Raw genomic sequence first — 20,678 nt, 5'->3', positions numbered from 1 at the left:
TGAGGATTTGATACTATCATCCACTTTTAACAGACATTTTTGTAATTGGGAATTTTTTTTTTAACCTTGAACTTGTGTTTTTATTTTATGCTTCTCAGGGGGACTTTTATCCTAATCTAAAATGTTTTTATTCCACATGCTTCACTGAATTTTATCCTGTTAAATATTTTATGCTTTGGGTTTTATTGTTCATCTGATAAAAGAAAAAACTTGAGATGACCTAAAATGTAGTTCCAGGAAAGAGGATGGAGAAAAGAAATCAGAGAAGCTATTTAGCTAACAGCTTCAGACCAAAAACAAAAGACGCACAAAAACCCACTAAACTGCTTCACATTCTTGAGTGAATAATTGATACCACCCATTATGTGAGGAGTTCTCACATGTTGAAGTTTGAACATTGGAGAAGCATGCGGAGGCAAGCATATAAAGCAGGGTTTATTTAAAAAGGGTAATAAAAAAAAGAGGGGGGGGGGGTAATATAGACGTTTCCCAGGAGGGACAAGGGGGCCATAGCTGGTATCCTGATATCCCAAGAAGAGAGGTGGTTTGCCCTTTTTATATGTCCTAGGCTGCCTTTGTTCTGCCTGCTTCCTCTTATCTTTCTCCTTCCTGCATATGTGACTAGGTGGGATGGCCAAAAGGTGGGAAACAGGTGGGCTGAAGGGGTAAGGGCAGGATGGTGCAGCCCAGGACTTATTAATTAACAACCTTGTAGTTCCCTGTAGGGAGGGGCAATTCCTGGGACAGTTTACCTCAGCGACAGGTTGGAGCAGGGACAGTTTCTTGATAAGGGTGGAGAAAGGGCTCCAACTCTTGGGCTCACTCAAAATTAGCTTCCTTGATCCAACCTGACTCGATTTACCTGTCTATACTGATTGCCTGTATAATTCTGGCTTCATAATTAAACCCTTAACTCAAAACTTCAGGAAGCAACAAGTATTTTTCCTTGCTGGCTATCCTTCTGTCCCCAAAATGCCTGGCTTGGCCTTGTCCCTACCAGTCTTTCTATAGCTAATGTGGGGTAGAGTCCTTTCTTTCCCCAAAGTTAAAAATGCTCTTGGCTCTGTGCTGGTGGAAATTTTTCCAATTACATAGCCCTGCTATAGGTAGTTAGGGGAAATTATCCCAGTATCTGGTTGGACCTTTTTCTGGTTAGCATCTGTAGTGGCTCAATAAACCCTCTTATTTCCATAGATCCCTTGGTTCTTTAGGATTTTGGTTTAACACACCCTAGCAGACATCTCCATAATGAAATGATTACTTCACAATTTTTTTCTTATTTTAAAGTGTTAATTATTATTAACAAAGCTGTGTAAGTATGTTGTAAAGCCTTATGTTCAGTTCTTACACCAAAACTTAAATGCTTTGGAAGTATAACTTTTTTTAAGTTCAAATTATACTAGGGTGAATTGTACTGATGGCTGGAATAAGCTGGGGCTCAGCATCAATTTTATGCTTAGTTTTCTTTTGTATCTATGGAAGGTCTGAGTCAAAACAGAGTAACTCAGTGGAGTAATGTTGACATTTAAATAGCAATATAGGAATTTTGTTTGTAGCAATAATCCTTTGGTTGTATTTGGACTGCATGCCAGAATTCCACATACTCAAAAGGAAGTCTGGGCCAGTGGGAGCTTTGCTTTGTCTTTGAGCAGCAGGCAGCGGTGAACTCTAGTAGGAAGCAGATCCTTAAATACTGTTCAGGCCAGGAAGTTTTGAATAGGAGCACAAGCAAGTTGAAGATTGGGAGGAGATTCTCCTAGAGCTGCCCTAACCAGTAATCTAGACATATGTAGCTGTTGAGCACTTGAAATGTGGCTAGTGCAACTGAGGATCTGAATTTTTAATTATATTTAATTTAAATAGTCTCATGTGACCATGTTATTGGACAGCATTGTCCTAGAAGGAGCTTTGGGCAGTTCTAAGCTTTCAGAAAAATTCAGACTGAAGGCTGCTGCCTTAAGCTGGCCTGCCAACCAAGACAGCAGCAAAGTTTAAAATATTTATGTCCAGGTTGGAGGGCTTTGCTCAATAAAAGGTAGTTTGAGAGAGAGAGAGAGAGAGAGGTAGATATCATTGAGAAACCTAAGAAATTGCTTCAGATGATTTTTAGATAATGTTTTTTCTCTTCACGAGTCTTGTAATACTGCAGCACTTTTTGTTTGTCCTTATGCTTACACACACACACACACACACACGCACGCACACACTTTTCCAACACTGTCTCTTTGGAATATTTACAGATCATTGCAGTGTTTAGAGTTGTCCAATATGGTACTACTGTTCACATCTGACTATTGAGCACATGGTGGCTAGTCTGAACTGAGATATGTTGTGAATATAAAATTCACTCTGGATTTTCAAGCTAAGTAGGAAGAAAATGTAAAATATTAATATTTTTATGTCTGTAATATTATATTGAACTATACTCTCCTTTTCTCCTGTTGTTAATCAGTGAGATTCTTTAAAATTGTCTTAAAAAATAAGTCTGTGTTGTAATAAATAATTCTGTGCAAAGTTCTTCCCATATTTTCCTTGGAATAGTTGACAAAAATAGAAATTCTTGGATCAAAAGAAAATAACATCAGTGGAGAATTAAAAGCACTAGTAAGCTTAGTAGGGGAAACATTGAAAACAGAGTAAAGAAACAGTAAGAGATGTTACCCACCAACACCCCCTGCAACTGGATAAGAAAAAAATGTAGAATGTAAATATTGGAAAACAAGGGTATCACTATCCTATTTTCAGGTAATAAGCATATTAATAATTAAGCTGGTGTAATTCTGAGGCTTATCAGTGAAACCTAAAAATAGACCTATGTGGTTATGGGTATATCTGATAAAGGTGACAAATTTGGGCAGAAAGATATAACAACTGGGAAGTTTATTTATTAAAAAAAATAAAGTTAGATTGAAATTTTAGCCCTTATGTTGGGATAAACTACATATATATATAAGAGTGAAATGTAAAATGCCATACACAAGCCAGAAGTATGTGCCTGTAGTCCCAGCTACTCAGAAGGTTGAGACAGGAGGATTGCTTGTTGCCCAGGAGAGTGAGAGCAGCCTGGGCAACATGGTAAAACCTCCTCTCAAGTAAATAAGTGATAAATAAAAATGTATACACGTTGACCATCACCAGTGTACAGGTGAATTCTTTGATCATATTGGAATAGAGAAGGTTGTTTTTCTTTTTTTACTCTAACAAATCCAGAAACTGTAAAAGTAAAGAATTGCCAATTCACATAAATAAAAATGAAATACTCTGTGGCAAAATCACCATAAGCAAAGTTAAAAAAACAAAAAAATCAAATGACTACCTAGGAAAAATATTTGCCTTTTATAGGCAAATTTCCCTGATAGACAAAGTTCATCTCCAAAACTGATAAGATGAAAAACCCACTAGAAAAATAGGTTCACAGAAAAGTATATACAAATGACTCAATAAAAATTTAAATCCAAAGTACACAGAAATACCCTATTTCTATCAGAATGACAAGCATTCAAAAATTTGATAACACAGTGTGGTAGTCATATCACAAGGGAAAGCACTCTTCTGCCCTGCTGTAGGGAGCATAGACTGACCCAGGGGACTGGACAATACAGACTAACATGCACGTATCCTTGGCATTTCTGCTCTAGAAATTCCCCATGCTGGTGTAGTAACACTGCTACAGTTTGGATTTGAAATGTCCCTGAGAGTCCCATAGTTAAAGACAGCCTGCAGCACTACTGGGAGCTGATAGAGAACCCTTAGGAAGTGGGGCCTAGGAAGTTGGATCACTGGGCATATGCCCTTGAAAAGGACATTGGGACCTCGACTACTTCCTCTCTATTCTTCCTTACTTTCTGGCCACGTGAGGCAAGCAGTTTTCCTTCATCACATGCTCCCATTATGGTGTACTCTGCTGCCATAGGCCCAAAACAGTAGAGTCAAGTGACTATGGACTGAGATCTCTGAAACTGTTACATAAACCTTTAAGTTGAATTATCTCAGGGATTTGTCACAGTGACAGAAAGCCAACTTACACACATGTAAATGTGAAATGGTGCATGGAAAGCTTATTCACTGTAGCATTTTTAAAGTAAAGGATTGGGGAAAACCTAAAAGTCCAAAATAGGGAAATGATTAAATGATTTATTGTACATCCACTTGTATTACTTTGCCAGGGCTGCTGTAACATGTAGCACAAACTAGGTGGCTTAAAGAGAAATTTATTATCTCACAGTCCATGAGGCTTGGAGTATGAAATCAGGAGTCAGACGGGTTGGTTCCTTCTGAGGGCTGTGAGAGAGAATCTTGCCTAGCTTCTGGTGGTTTGGTGTTCCTTGTGGACATATCACCACTGTGTTTGTGTTTATGTGCATATTTCTAGCTTTTATAAAGAAAACAGTCATGTTGGATTAGGGTCACAAACTACTCCAGGATGACCTCTACTTACTGATTATGTCTGAAATGACCCTATTTACAAATAAGTTCCTGTTGTTGGGTATTTGGGGTTAGAACTTAAATATATGAATTTGACGAAGAGCACAACAACCCTATACTATGTTTAGCAATAAAAAATAAAGAGGAGGCTCTTTATTAAATGGTAATATGGGGAGGTTCCTGGGTTGCTGAAAGGGAAGGCTGGGAAGGAGAATTTTGAATGCACGTCCTTTTTATATTCCTTGCAGTTCCAATCATGAGAATGAACTAGTTATTCAAAAATTAATTTAAACATAATAAAACCTAAATTGAATCAGAATGTTAAACTGTTCTTGAGAATTATTATATTTATGAGATCCTCCAACCATAAGTAAAAAGCCTCCTGGGGATTAAGTTTGGCAGGTTTATTTTTTCTCTAAATGAGTAGGCCAAGCATGTAGTTTCATTTGCTGTTTGTTAATCCTCAGTGATCTCCTCTAGGGACTGCCTGTCCTGATCTGAGATCAAGTATTTTCTTGACGTCTTTTATGGAGTTTTTCATCACTGTGAGAGTATATTGTATAATTAAAGAAGTTCACCTTTTGAATTTGCCGTGAATGTTGCTGTCCTTTTTATTGCATGCTCTTTAGTGTGGACAGTGGATTTCTTTCACATAAAAATCTGTGTGGCAGGTGGCGCTGTTGAGCTTTGAGCTGGAAAGGAGAGAGGATGAACCTGGAGAAACTTGAGTCATCCACACTGTTAAGGGATAAATCACAATCCCTGGAAAAAAAATCTAGAAGGAATAAGCAGCCCTTCTGCCAACCTCATTTCTGAGCTCTATGCAAAGGAGATTTCTTTTTTCCCAGAATTCTTGATTGGAACTTTCATCTAAAATGATAATTAGCAATGGCAAGACCTTTTGGGGGACTTATTTTGTGCCAAGTACTGTTATTAAGTGCTTTATATATTTTGATATATTGAATCTTCTGCACAACTTTATGATGAAAGCACCATATATATCCCCATTCTTACAGATGGAGAAACAGAAAGTAAGTAAATTATCCAAGGACACACAATTGGGCAGTTTTGAAGCTGGGATATTTGACATCTTTGTGTGTGTGTGTTTGTGTGGTGTGTGTGCGCGTGCGCGCTATGTATGTATGTATTTCTTTTTTTTTATCTTTGGTATCTTTGAGATGCTCTGTTTTTAGCACCTGCATATCAAACCTCAGCTGCTCGTTCTCTTCCTGGAGATAATATAAGTTATAACTTGGAGACCACAGAGCACCAAGCAGATGGTTGTTGTGTTGCCACACAAACAGTAAGAAATTTTTTAAAATTTAAATTTATGTAACTGATACATAAAAACATAAAAATTGCACATATTTATGGGATACTATGTGATGTTTTGATTCATGGACACATTATATAATGTTCAAATCAGCATAAATATATTTATGTCCTAAAACATTTCATCATTTCTTTTATGGTAAAAACATTCAGCACACTTTCTTCTAGCTTTTTGAAGTATACTTTTTGTTATCTGTAGTTGCCCTGTAGTGTAATAGTACACCATAACTTCTTGATTCTACCTAATTATAACTTAGTACCTACTGATCAACCTCTCCCCATCTCTCCTCCCTCCTATTCTTCCTAGTCTCTGGTAACCACCATTTCTACTCTCAAATTTTCTGAGATCAACTTTTTTAGATCCACCAATGAGGAAGATTATACAGTACTTTCCTTTGTGTGCCTGCCTTATTTCACTCAATGATGATTTCTGGTTCTGTCCATGTTGCCAGAAATGACAGGATTTTATCCTATTTATGGCTGAAAAACATTCCATTGTGTACACACACACACACACACATACACATACACACACATACACACACATACACAACACCACATTTTCTTTATCCATTTATTAGTTTTTGGACACTTAGGGATTCAATGTCTCTTGCAAATACAGCTGCAATAAACAAAGGAGTACAGATGGCTCATCAACATACTGATTTCATTTCCTTTGCATATGGACCCCATAGTGAGATTGCTGGATCATATAATAATACTATCTTTAATTTTTTAGGAACTTCCATACTGTTATCCATAATGGCTATGTGTAAGGGCTTCCTTTTATCCACATCCTTGCCACTACTTCTTGTCATTTGTCCTTGTACTTATTATCATTTTACTTTTTGGTAAAGTATAAATAAAAAGAAAATTGAATTTCCCATTATGCAAGTGGACTAATTCAGTTATATATGGCTGTGGGGAAATAAATGGCAACCTGGTACAAGATATTTCTCTTGAATCAGTATTGGGCCTTGTGTCTCTTAAAGGACTGGTAAGTTATGTAACTTTGGGCTGATACTTAACTTTCCTGGGTCTCAAATTTCCTCATCTGTAAAATAGATAATAATAGTACTTATTTCATTGGATTGCTATGAAAATTAAATTAGTATTTGTAAATATTATATAAACATTAACTGTTTTCACTGTGGTTACACTCCTGTAGGTTTTGGGTTTCTTGAAAAGAGTGGAAGAGAAATCCAGGACCCAAGGACTTGAAATTGCAGCTTTAGGCTGAGTCAAGTGTTCTCTCAAAGCCCAGAGAAGCACTTCAAGGGAGGAGGTTAAGTGATAGTCGGGGTGGGGATGGAGTGCCCTGCAGGGGCCTCATGAAACCACCCAAGGCCTGTGAGTGTCAAAAGTAGCAAGTGCTAGGGTTATTCCCCTAATAATAAAGTCTTAAGAAACATGATGACTTGCTTTTGTCTAGACTAGGGGAAGTTACAGGAAAGACTTAAGTGTTCATCTGAGTCTACAAGGTGTGTCCCAGGTTTCCTACAACTCTGGAAGTAATCTATCTGTACAAAGTACTCTAACTGGCTGGGTTATAGCTCAGTAGTAGAGTGCTTGCCTAGCATTAGCTTATGGTTAAATCCCTAGCACTGAAAAACAAACAAACAAACAAACAAAAATCCACTCTAAACTGGAGGGAAAGGGACAGACATGTAGCAATGTAGACACACACACATCCTGGAGTAGCCCTGGAGAATACCCCAAAAGACTTAGTTAAGAATAGACTTCAGGAACAACTAAACCTTCCATTCTGGTGGCCCAATATTTATTGGTTGTTTACATAATCCTCAATAAAAGTCAGTCTTCATTCTTCTATCTGGTAGCCATAACCTGAAATGTGTGGCATACAGAGTTACCACGGTAGGGGAAGAAAAGGCTGGAAGATTTCATAGAATATTTTTAAGGGCTAGGTCTGAAAGTACCTTATGATACATCCATATGTCTTTGACCAGACCAAGTCATATTGCTAACTAACTGCAAAGGAGGCTAGAAAAAAGAGGAGCTTGTGGATATTTGGTGGACAATGATAGTCTTTCAATAGCAAGGGAAACTCAAATATGGGAAAAGAAGCCCTATGGGGCACAGTAAACTGACACCACAAGCTGGCCTCTTCCAGCAATATGCTCAGTGTGGCCCCATTTGTTGCACTGGCTGGTGAAACCTAAATTGAAGTGAGATAGAAATCTTTCATTAAAGTTTAGAGATCCTTTCTCCTCTCAAGCCCATTTCTGTTTCATATATATATATATATATATATATATATATATATATATATATATATATATATATATTTAAATTTTATAATATTTTTTAGTTGTAACTGGACACAATATCTTTATTTTTATTTATTTATTTTTATGTGATGCTGAGGATCAAAACCAGGCCTTGCACGTGCTAGGCGAGCACTCAACCGCTGAGCCACAATCCCTGTCCCTCTAATTTATAATTTAAACTTTTGCTTTTTTATCTTTGAATTAGTTACCTCTTGCTATGTAACAAATTACCCCCAAAACTTAGTGACATAAAACATTTATTATCTCACAGTTTCTTTGAGTCAGAAATTTGTTTTAACTAAGTGATTCTGACTCAAGCTCTTTCATGAGAGTCTAGTCAAAATGTAGACTGGAACTGCATTTCATTTGAAGCAATGCCCTTGTAGAGTCAGGAAGATTTGCTTCCCAAATTGTTCACTCACAATGTGGGCCTCTTCGCAGGCTTGGTTGAACGTCCTCAGGGGATGACAACAAGATCCAAGAGAAAGGACAAAACAGAAGACATTTTTTATGTCTTTGTCACTGAAATTATACACCATCACTTTTGCCATAAGCTAGTTATTAGAAATCAATCACTAAATCCAGCCCACATTGGAGGAGAGGGGACTTACCTCTATGTCTTCAAAATGGAATATAAAACAATTTGTGGACATTTTAAAGCCACAACAATCTTCATAGAATTTATCTTAGTATAGGAATTTCTCTCCCCTCCAAAGAACAGATTCCCTTATTGCCATTTACTCATTTACCTTTCTCATTGATTTGAAATACTTTAACACATTAGATTAATATAGAAAATGACATGTACGGGCCACATATTTAGTTGTATTGACCTGGTTGCTGTTGTCATGTTCAAGTAGCTCTAAATATTGCAGTGGTCACAAAACATTAGGTCATACCATAAATTCCCTAGTAATATAACCTTTAGACAAGTTAGTGGTTATAATATGGTATAACTCGGGGCTGGGATCGTGGCTCAGAGGTAGAGTGCTTGCCTAGCACACATGAGTCACTGGGTTCGATCCTCAGCACCACATAAAAATAAGGATGTGTTCACCTATAACTAAAAAATAACTATTTAAAAAATAATAACAATAATGATATGGTATAACTTATGCAATAGTAAACTGGTAACTTGGTGGTGGGTAGTAAAGTCGCCCTGAGAAAAGGGGTTAACACCATCTGACCTTAAGGACTATAGCAACCAGAGTTAGGGAGGCTGTGCTTCAGGAAAGGCAGTGGTCATGCTGAGGGTGAGCTTAACTAGGGGTTTGTGTTAGAGGGGGGTAAGGAAGAATTCAACACACAGGACTTGGTGACAGATCAGATGGGGGAAGGGGTACCAAGAATTGCAGCTGGCCCTTTTGATAGATCTCAGGCTGTGAGACTTTATCTCACAAGTATGAAATAAAGATGTCTATGATGAAAAATCTGAATCATAAAAGCAGCAACATCTCATTTGCATCCTATAAAGGTAACTCCTGGCACAGTCCAAGACAGGACACCACGTAGGATACTTGACCTCTCAGACAGAAGATGGGTTTTTGGAGGCAGGGAAGTGGCATAGGCATCACAAGTAAGCACACTGGGGACGTGTGTTAGAACCAGCAGTATGGCAAGGAAGGGACCTGCTGAATGGTCTGTTCCTGCACCTCAACAGAGCCATGGAGCTGCCAAGGCTGATGCTGTCTCAGGACCTCCCTCTTCCACCTCAAGAAGTTCAAATCCAGCCATACAGACACCCTTCTTCCACAGGAGGACAAAGGCTACCATCTGGGAATTAAAGTATTAAACTTCAGATATAATAAAAGGATCAGCTTTGGAAAAAATAGGAAGTCTCTATTAATGTGATTTAGTTTATAAAAATCATAAACTCCAAAGAAACCAAGAGTGCAAAGCTGGATCTGGATTTCAGTTTGTGAACTATGACTGATATTATTATTTTCCTTCCCAATAGCCATTTTCATCTTTCTTCTTCTGGGCTAACAGAACCCCAAAATTATAAGGGGTAGCCCCATACCCAGATTAATCACAATTGGTATAAGATCTTCGTGCATGACTCTTGTTCTCCTTTTTCAGATTTAGAGCTTCCCCTGGTGGGACCAGTTTGGGCCATTGAGTTGTGTGGGGAACTCTGCTGTGGGGTTTTGGAAACATTTTGTTTTAAATCAAACAAGAAAAAACAGCCCAGAAGAGAGCTGGCTGGTACTTTTCTTCCTGCTTAAAAATCTAGTTTTATAACCATGACACAAAACACAGGAGGATCCAAAGGCATCCTTTGGATGTGGTGTAATGGTTAGGTTTATATAGCAATCTGACTGTGACACAGGGTGCCTAGATATTTGGTCAAATGTTATTCTGAGTGGGAGATATTTTGATGAGATTAACATTTAAATTGGTGTACTGAATTAAGCACCTTGACTTCAGACTGCTGTCTCTCTCTCTCTACCCTATTAGTTTGGTTTCTCTGGAGGATTCTGACTTGTACATGCAGGTAAGCCTGAATTTCCACTGATGCTTCTGTTTTGCGGTACCAGCCTTGATGTGCCAATTTCCATACTCTTGACACAGGACAAAATGGAGTGATTTTATTGTTCAGGCTGTTAGCCAGTCTTTCTGATACTTGCAGCCAAAAGTATTCCTAACTGGCCTTGGGTGATGGGCCTAAAACTCTTTTCAGGTTTTCAACTTGCTGTATTAAACAGTCACCTTAGGGAGATCCTCTCCAGAAACTGTTTTACTAGCTCTGAGTGGTAACTAAGAATAAATCTGTTAAGTGTTCTCAAGAACTTGTTAGCCTATGGGAATCACTGAGCTTTTAGAAAACAGGCATGATAGGAAGAAAATACTCATTGAAAGGAAAAGCAGAATAAAAAGTTTAGTATACTTTAAATTATATAACTACTTAGACAAAAAATGTTCTGAATCATTGGGCAAAAATGCTAGAAAGAAAATTAAGCATTGAACAATTGCTTCTAGGTGTTATAATTTGATATTTTTGTTTGCTTTTCATAGCTTTTATTAACAAAGTCCTTATTTCTTTGTGTTGTTGTAGGATGAGAACCTGCATGTACTTAAAGGGCCACCCTCTTGTTATTCCTCCCTTCCCCATTCCCATGACCATCTTACCACTAATTCAGCTTCCTAGTGTTACATAATAATTACAGATTGTCACTGTTTTGGATTAGATTACTGCCTTGGGCTCCAACAGATCAGTCTTGAAAATCAAAATGGAATCATCCAAGCTAAAGTTCCATATCACAAGTTGAGACTATTTTTATCTGGCCTTCCAAAAAAAAAAACAATGAGGAGCCAAATTTCCCACCAATTTCCCAATTGGTGCAATAAAGAAGTTTCCCCTGCCTTTTATCTTTAGATTTTTTAATCCTTACAAGAAGTAACTTGAAGTAACCTATGGTAACTATTTATTTATTTATGGCACTAGGGATTGAATGTAGGTCCCCCACACACACTAGGCAAGCACCCTATCACTGAACTATATCTCCAGCCCAACCAGTTATTTTTCTATTTTCAGTTCTGGCTTTATAAGGAAGGTAACTTTGAATGATCAATATGGTTTTTGCTCTTTTACTTTGATTTTTTCAAACCTCTTCTGCTTAGCCCATAGGGACACTAATTCCTTTTTTTATGGAATGAATTGTTCCTGGGTTCTAGAATTGAAAATAAAGCCAGTTAAGATCTTTATTTTGTTGTGATTTTGTCATTTTAGATCAATGACCATGGAAAGAGATGTCTGAAAATTTTAGTCATGGACAAATAAAGTTCCTATTATATAGAAAAGCTATGGAACAAATCTAGGTGCCCTTCAATAGATAAATGGATTAAGAAAGTGTGGTACAAATACACAATGGAATATTACTCAGCCATAAAGAAGAATGAAATTATGGCATTTGCCAGTGAATGTATGGAACTGGAGACTATCATGTTAAGTGAAAATAAGCCAATTCCCCAAAAACCAAAAGGCTGAATGCTGTCTTTAATAGGTGGATACTAACACAAAATAAGTGTGGGGGGAGGGAATAATACAAGTTCATTGGATTAGACAAAAATGAATGAAGGAAAGAGGAGATGGGAATAGGAAAGATGGTAGAATAAATTTGACATAACTTTCCTATGTTCATATATGAATACACAACTAGCATAACTCCACATCATATACAACCACAAGACTGGGAAGTTATATTGCATGCATGTATAATATGTCAAAAATACTCACGTATATCTAAAAAAGAACAAATAAAAAATAAAGTTTCCCTTGTAAATTAGTAATTAGCATTGTGTTGATGTATCTACTGTGAATATGGATAATGTGAGTTCAATAAGAAAGACTAACAGGAGTTCACTTCATGCTCTGAACATAACACTTGCTGTTCTGCTATTGTGGCTTTTTAAAAAACGGACTTTTTTTTTTCTTCTCCCTCTCCACCTCCCTAAAGTTGGGGGGTTGGGGAAAGATTGCCCTTGTTCCCATCTTAGGCTGAGTTATCTGTCCTGGAGCAAACACACACCATAGGAATGAAATAATTCTGACTTCAGGAATGGTGCAGAAGACCTAAGAAACAGTTGTCTTCCAAGTCTTCACCACCCTTGACAAGGCACACCTGGAATGTAGCCTTTGAATCACCTCTTTAAAAGCCCTCTGTTCCCCCTGGTGAGCAGAATCATAGCCTCTGGGATAGAAGCCCCTGTATTTCTTCTTTGCTAGCAAACCAATAAAACTTCTTTTGCCTTTTTCTTAAAACAGTGTCCTCATTATTGGATTGATATCTGGGGCAAGGACTGGGCTTTCCAGAACAACATAAGATTGAGTCTCTGCCCTCTGGACCCTGGCTTATGGCAGAGTCCCTTGGCAGGGATGACAAGGACCCAGAAATAGTGAACATGACAAACTAGCAGCCCCACGAACTACAACCAACGTCTGTCTGTCAAGCACCCTTTGTGTGTCAGGCATGGGGCTTAACACTTAACAGGCCATCTCATTTAATCCCCAGGCCAACCCTGTGAGGCAAATGCTTTGGGCAGAAAAAGTTTTCAGGGGTAGACTTGGCCATCCAGGTGTGACTGTAACTACTAGGAATTCCAACACCAATCTCAAAGATGAAAAGACAAAATATCCCCGAAAACGCTGAAGCTACAGGAGTAAAGTATTTGAGAATGAAGGTTTTAGGTCCCGGGATGCTTCCAAGCAGGACCGGATTTGCCTGTGTGTTAGAGTCTGTAAACAAGTCAAAATAACACCTGGCATTTAGTCAGGGGAATGTTAGAGTTGGTAAACAAGTCTGGATGGTGCCTGGCAAAATGCCAGAGGGAGTGGTTTGAGAAGTAACAAAAGCAAGCCATTAAGTGTGGAGATTCCTGATTGGTTGACTGATGTATCTAGTTTATGCTAATTAGATAAGCTCTGTGGAATGTATAAATACTGCTCCTGTCCTGCAATAAACGGCTTCCACTCCTGCTGTATCAACGTACACAAGTTATTCCTCACCCCGGGGTTATTTTGCTGCAGCCGGACTGCAGCACCTGTGAGCTTAAAAGGCTTTATGCCTCACAGTGGATTGCCATTTCCAGACCCACCAAGGGCCTGACAAATCCATTCTGTTTTAGCCCTACTTAGAGGATTCTCTAACTTTTCAGGAAACATGAATTTCCCACCGCCTCATGGAAATTTGTCTTCTCTGAAAAGGACATAGTATAGCTCCCAATGCAGGCGTGACTGCCCAGGGGACGAAGCAGAGAGGGACCTGAAGTTCTCACTACCTGGACGCCAAGATTTGGGATTTGGCTCCTGGCCTTCGTCGTGTCCCGCGCCGATCCGCAGGCAGCGCACCAGGCCGCCTTGCGTCAGAGGACCAGGCAAGCATCCTTCTCTGGAAGGTCACTGGCAATCCCCGCGGCTCCTCCGCTCCTCTCCCCGCAGCTGGAGGGCGGGGGCGTGCATTCTCGCCTTGCGGTTCCTTCCATACTTCGGCCAATAGATCCCGAAGTCCACACTCGCGTGGCCGCTAGACGAAGCCCCAGACGACCGCGGCCGCAGTTACTCGGCGCGGCACACGCAGAACCAAGGCTGGCGAACCACAGCAGCGCAGCGCCGGTTCCGCTCCAGGAGCCTGGGCCGACGCGGTGTCACTGGTTCTGGCCCCCTTGCCACCCTCCTGGCAGTGGCTTTCATTTAGGATACATCGAAGTCAAACATCGAGCCCGTGTGACTGTGACCCATTAGAAACATTGAAATTTCTGAAGAATGAGGACTAGTATTTTCTTAGGTCCTGAAATCTTGTCCTGAAAAAAAAAAAAAAAATCTCATTTTTTTTTTTTTTTACGTAGACCAGCAAAGAGGAAAAATATAAAGCACTTAGCCTGTACCTGAGTATTGCCAAATGCTTGACACAATTTTTCCTTTATGAAAGCTTTCCTGATAATCAGTGGAATAAGGGATGAGGTAAGGATGTCATTGTCATTCCCTAAACAAAACCAGAACCAAAACCAAAACCCAAATCCAGCCAACCAAATAAAGAAGCCCCTGAATCTGATCAAACCTCTAGACCAAAGGAAATAGAGGGATAGAGGAATATGTTAAAAGAGATTCAGCCAGCAACATGGAAAATTGTGAGAAACTACCAGAAAATTAACTCTATTTCTCCAACAATAATAACAACAACAGCAACAAAAAATTGCAAGAAAAAGGAGAGAGAACAATAGATTAAAAATCACTTCAGAGTTATCAATTAATTAATAATGTTTGGGATTTATCCAAATGCTGATTAAACATACAAACTAAACATATATTGTCTGTGTAAGACAGTTATAGAAATGAGAATAATTACTGGATGTTTGATGATACAACATAAGTATTATTCATATTTAAAGAAATTATAACAGTATTGTGGTTATTTTTCAAAGTATCCTCTATTTTATATATATATATATATATATATATATATATATATATATATATATATATATGAAACATATATAGGTGAAACAATAGAATGACTGATATTTGCTTCAAAATCATGTGGAGGGCTGTGGAGAAGTAGGTAGGGAGAAGTAGGTAGGAACTTGGATAGCATGAAGTGGCAGGAGTTGAAGCTAGTGATGGATGCATCTGGGTTCATTACATTTTATTTTGTCTTTGAACATTTCTAAACTGAAAGTTAAAAAGGATCTGAGGAGAGTTGGGGTTTGCAGGAGGAGCTCATCCTTGGACTTTTTACAGCATCATTCCTCCATCGGTTAATGGCAGGTGCACCGTTTTATAATGCTAAGTCTGATAATGATGAGGGCACATAGAACTTTCTTAAGTTCAAGGGGCCTCAGAGAGGGCCTGTGGGGTGCTGGATCATTGCTGAAGGGTGGAGATGAAAGTCAAGGTTTCTCCCTTGATACCCAAGAGGGGATGGGCTTTTCATTAGAATTGGGTGGTGATAAGAGTTGCAGATCCCCACTAGGTGTCCACCTAGGCCATACAGGCTCTCTTACTGTTTTCCATTGTAGTCTCCACTGAAAGCACAGATAGTGGCCTCATATTTCTGGGATATGCTGACTTTCTGGGAAAGTCCTGACTTTCCAGCAGCCTCTTGTAATACCCTCATTCCCTAGGGAGGGTGAGGAGTGCCTCATTACTGCTGAATGTGGGTGAAAGTCCTGGATCTACTTGGGGTGTGTTAAAGGGCAAGGATTCATTACCAGCCTTTCCTGATAGCCCTTACCACAAAGAGGTTGAGGGGACTCATTAGAGCTTATGAGAATGTCTAGAAAAATCCTCATTCAGACTTTGCTGCTGTGGGAGGGGTCATGGACTTTTCTCTGGAGTATACAGCTTATTGTCTCAAGGTTTTCTCTTGCTAGACTTCCTCTTTTCCTGGTACTTGGCTCAAGAGAAGGCTTTGTTGTGTGTGTGTATTTTTTCTGTGGGTATCTATACAACTTTTTTTTTCTTTTAAATTACTGACTTATTTAACTCTAAGAGCCTGTGATCCTTGGTGTCAGGACCTGTCCAAGGGTTGCACATGGGTCACCGTGCATGGAAGCCTCATGGATAGAGACATTTTGTGTCTGGGAATGACCATGGACATTTTCTCTGGTCAAGTGCCCAGGGACAATGTGAATCTCTTTCCCGCTCTGTGGTGTGACCTGCCAAGATGTCAATCAAGGCCTACACAACACCTGATATGGGTGTTACTTGCCAAGATGTCAATCAATCTGCCAGATGTCTATCAACTGCAAGAAATCATGAAACAAGACTCCACCCTTGAAACCTTATCCCTGCCTTTGATGTACCCCGTTAAATAAACCACCGGGGCCATTTTCCCTTTGTCTAGTTCCAAAACCCATGTGGACTAGATCTATCAGGGGCTTCATCTTGTGTAAATATATTTCTGAGTGTTTGTGCTTTGTTGTTCACTAATTTATTTGAGATTGTAAGTTTTAGGGTGGCTTGGATTATCCTGAGCAGGAAGAAATACCCCTTAATGAGATGCTGACTGTCGTCCCCTAGATACCTTGGTGTGTCTGTGTTTTCTTGACTTGAAGATTTTTTTTTTCCTCATATATCTCGACCACAACCCGCTTAGACAAGATAAACTGAATTTAAACAAGCTGGCTGCAACATTAAGCTAAGAAGAAGGTGGCAAGAAATTATGCAACACATACATAATTTTCATATGGGGGCAGGACGGCTCTTTGAGCTTGGGAGTCAGTTTCCACGCTAGAAAGAAAGAGCACTGGAAAGAGAGAGCACCAGAAACTGAGATCTGTTTATTCATAGGGGGGTTAACAAAGGATTTTTGATAGAATGTTCTTTACCAAATAAGGCAGGAATAAGGTTTCAAGGGTAGAGTCTTGCTTCTGGATGTCTTGTGGTCAGCAGATTGATTGACATCTTGGCAAGTCACACCCACTTCAGGTGCTATGTGGGATCTTAGGCAGGGCTAGAGGAGGACGCGCACCTGCATCAAGCCATAAATCCCTGACAGGGATTTCCAGTGCCAGGCCTATCCCCTCATATGGCTACTATGCGCAATAGTTCACACACACAGCCCATGGATGGCTTGTAACACACACAAAATTTAGTGGGAAAAATAGAGGAAAGTATGTCTGCTCCATCTTCCTGGAATTGAAAATGAACACTTTGTGTTTCTAAGAAAGAAAATCTATCACTTAGTATGATGCTTCTTGGTTTCTGTTAGAATTCAACAATAGGGGAACACTAGGTATATATAGAGAGAGCTCCCTGAAAAGTTTCCTAGGACTTAACAGAACCAAAATCAGATCTTGGGAACCACAATCAGATCTTGGGTTGTAGAGAAAATTCAGGTTCACCTGAGTATCCGCTCTTGGGATCTGACACTTATGCTCACTCTCTGAAGCCTTCTGAGAGGAAGGGGTACCCAAAGCACTGGTGAGAAGCCTGAAGCTGAGGAAAAGAAAAAGCACTAAAACTTTGATCCCCTCGGTATCACCTTACTGATGGGGAAACCATTGGTCCATAGGGGGAATAGGTTGAAGAGCTTTATTCTAAGTGGGGAGAGACTAGTGATGTGGCAGATAACAGCAGCTGAATGGAGGATGAACATAGGCCCCATTTGCTTCCCTTCCTATAATACTTAGCACTGAAGATCCCTCCCTTCTTTGGAAGCCGTCACATATGCTTTGCTGATCTGCTGATGTGATCACCTTGGAGGTAACTTCTCTGACTTCTGTCATCCCTCTTGGATCTCTGAAGGCTGTTGTTCTATAGGGTTCAGTTCTTCATTCTCAACTCTTCCTGATCCAAACCCTTTGGGTAAGTTCATCCACTTCTGTGGGTTTAATCACCATGGTTCCCAAATCTACATTCCCAACTGTTTCCTGGAAATTTGTTCCTGAATGTTTAGTGATTACTTAAAGCATGCCTGCCTGAAGCAAGGATGCATTAGTTTTCTTTCTGCTGTAACAAATCACTATAACTACAGTGGCTTAAACAACACAAAGAAATTATACTACAGTGCTGTAGGTCAGAAATCTGTCCAGAGATCTCATTGACTTAAAGTCAAGGTGTTGGCAAGGCTGTGTTTCCTTTTGTAGGGGAAGACATAATTTCCTGTTTGTTTAAGTTTTAGAATAGAAATCCCTTTTTCCACGGTGGCTGCCAGCTCAGGGCCATCTCCAGCTTCTAAGGTTGCCCACATTTCATGACTGGCTACAATCCTTTCTGCATCTTCAAAGCTGAAAATTGTGGGTTGAGTGCTTCTCAAGCTTTGAACCTCTCTCCTCCTTCAGTCTAACCTCTTTAATGTACTTTTAAGCTTTGTATTATTATGTTAGGCACACCTACATCATGAAAGAATTTTCCCATCTCAAGATATATATCCTTAATTACATCACCAAAGTCTCCTCTTCATGTAAGATACATCTTCACGGGTTCTGGGGTTTAGGATGTGGATATCTTTAGGGCCAGATTGTTTTACCTACCACAAGGGATCATTTCTGCTTGTGGAAAAAACTGCTTCTGTTGTCTTTCTTACTTCTGGTATATGCTGGACCACATTTCTCATCTTCTCTCACAAATGAGTGTGGCCATGTGACAGCTCTGGCCAGTGGTTTGTGAGTGATATTGGTGTGTGTCATGACCAAATCATGGCATACATGACCCTCCCATTGACATTCTTCCATATTCTTTCCCCTTCTGGATGCTGGGAAGGAGAGAACTTTTCCTCCACTAAAACATGTTTTAAAGATACTTGTACAAAAGATGATTCTAAAAATCCTTGTTGCTTAAGTGATTGAGAACAGTGTTATTTCAATGAATAGATAAGTTGTTCACCACACTGTTACATGTATAAAAACCTTGATTTTTCATCTCTATTTCTCCATCTTATCACCACATATTATGAATTTGGTCTCTAAACCTGGCATCAAAGTGCTTGACTCTCGTTCTCACTGCCAATGCCTCATCTCTTTTCATAGGTTACAGGGGCAGTCTTTTAACTTTTTATAACTAGGCTTTTGCTAACTCCCAATTCTTAAGACCCTCCTGTGCTCAACCTTTTGATACCATATATAAGGCTCTCAATAATCTGATTCCAGTCACTGATTTTATTTCCTGGTCCCTCTTTCAACACACACTGGGTTTTCTTTTGATCTTCCAAATGCTTCTGACCTGTCTTCTGAGCCCTACAGCCAGCAGTTCCCATTCCCTCTTTGCCTGGTCAGTTCTCATTTCATTAATACCTCTTGTTATTACTTCTTCCTTTGTGGTCCTATGTGCCTCTGCAGAATCTGCCACATGCTTTGTATTTGAGTTTGTATGTGAGCCTTTTCCATTAGAGAGGTGAGTTAGTAATCTCTGAAGTCTTATCATAGGCCTATTTGTTGAATGATTAAGTGGAGTGAAAGGATCAGAATGTGAACATCAAGCAAAGGGCAAACATTCACATTGAAGCTGCACCCAGAACCTAACCTCACTCTGCTCTAACACTTCTTTGGCGTTTCTCTTGGAATAGAAAGTAGGTCTGAATCTAAGGGTGAGCTGCTGAAACTGTAATGTGGAGACCGAAGTCCTGATTCATTTGCCTGTACCATGTGACCTCTCCTCCCTACCTCTGCCCCTCAAGCTATCATCATCTCCTGCCATTTCTATTCTTCCCTAACCTTCTCTTTCACTTTTGCTCATTGTAAACCATTGATAAAAACATTCTGATCTTTGAATGTAATGGAAACATTTCCTTCTCTCTCTTAAACCTCTTTTAGTTTCATTTCTCCCCAGGAGATCCCTGTGACTCCACTCCTCCCACTCATGGATGGACTTTCTTTCTTGTTTTTTAAACCTACCTGCTGCAGACCTTCAACTCCTCCTCACTTCATGCCTAACCTCACTCTGCTCTAACATTTCTTTGGTGTTTCTCCTGGAATACAGATCATACAGCACACCAAACAGGAACATCTATGGTTCCTTCTTTTTCTTATGTCTGGGGCAGAGATCATCTCTCATGGGCAAAGATATAAATGCCAATTTCCTAGCGTCCTCTCAGGAATATATGACCTGGGTCCTTTTATCATTGTAAGCCACTTTGTAATAGATGGTGTAGAAATGGGGCAAGTGTTGCAGTAACCATGTTGTTTGTGTGAACTTCACGGATTCATGACCATCAATGGCAACCATGGGTTGTCTCCAGATCATGTGGGGTAAGTTCCTCAGAGTGCAGCCTCTAGGTTCTCTTGGCACCTGGAGATGCTATGATCTACCCAATAGCCTTTAAGGAATTTCTCTTCTTGCTTCTACTTAAATCAGTTTCCACTCTTTGCAATAAGTGAAAGAATACATCAGGAATTAGGTGAGGAAGAGAGACTCTTTTCAACTGCAGGGCTCAGCTGGTTATTTGATTAGAAAAAGAATTATCCTAAAAAAAATACTCAGAAACCACCTATATGCATACTCTCTGTGTAGCCAAGTTCTTCTCTGGATGCCCAAAGTATTTATCTGACCCACACTATTGTTCTGAACTAAGTTCAGCCCAAGCTAAGTTTCTCCTAGCTTCATCTCATACCCTTCCTGGGGAAGATTAGTTATTTCTTAACAATCCCAGTCAGCACCCCTCTGTTCCATACCGTGCTTTACCTGTTCCTGTCTTG

This window comes from Marmota flaviventris, chromosome 5 (assembly GCF_047511675.1).
Source record: "Marmota flaviventris isolate mMarFla1 chromosome 5, mMarFla1.hap1, whole genome shotgun sequence".
Taxonomy (NCBI): domain Eukaryota; kingdom Metazoa; phylum Chordata; class Mammalia; order Rodentia; family Sciuridae; genus Marmota; species Marmota flaviventris.
This window is presented reverse-complemented; position numbering follows the sequence as displayed.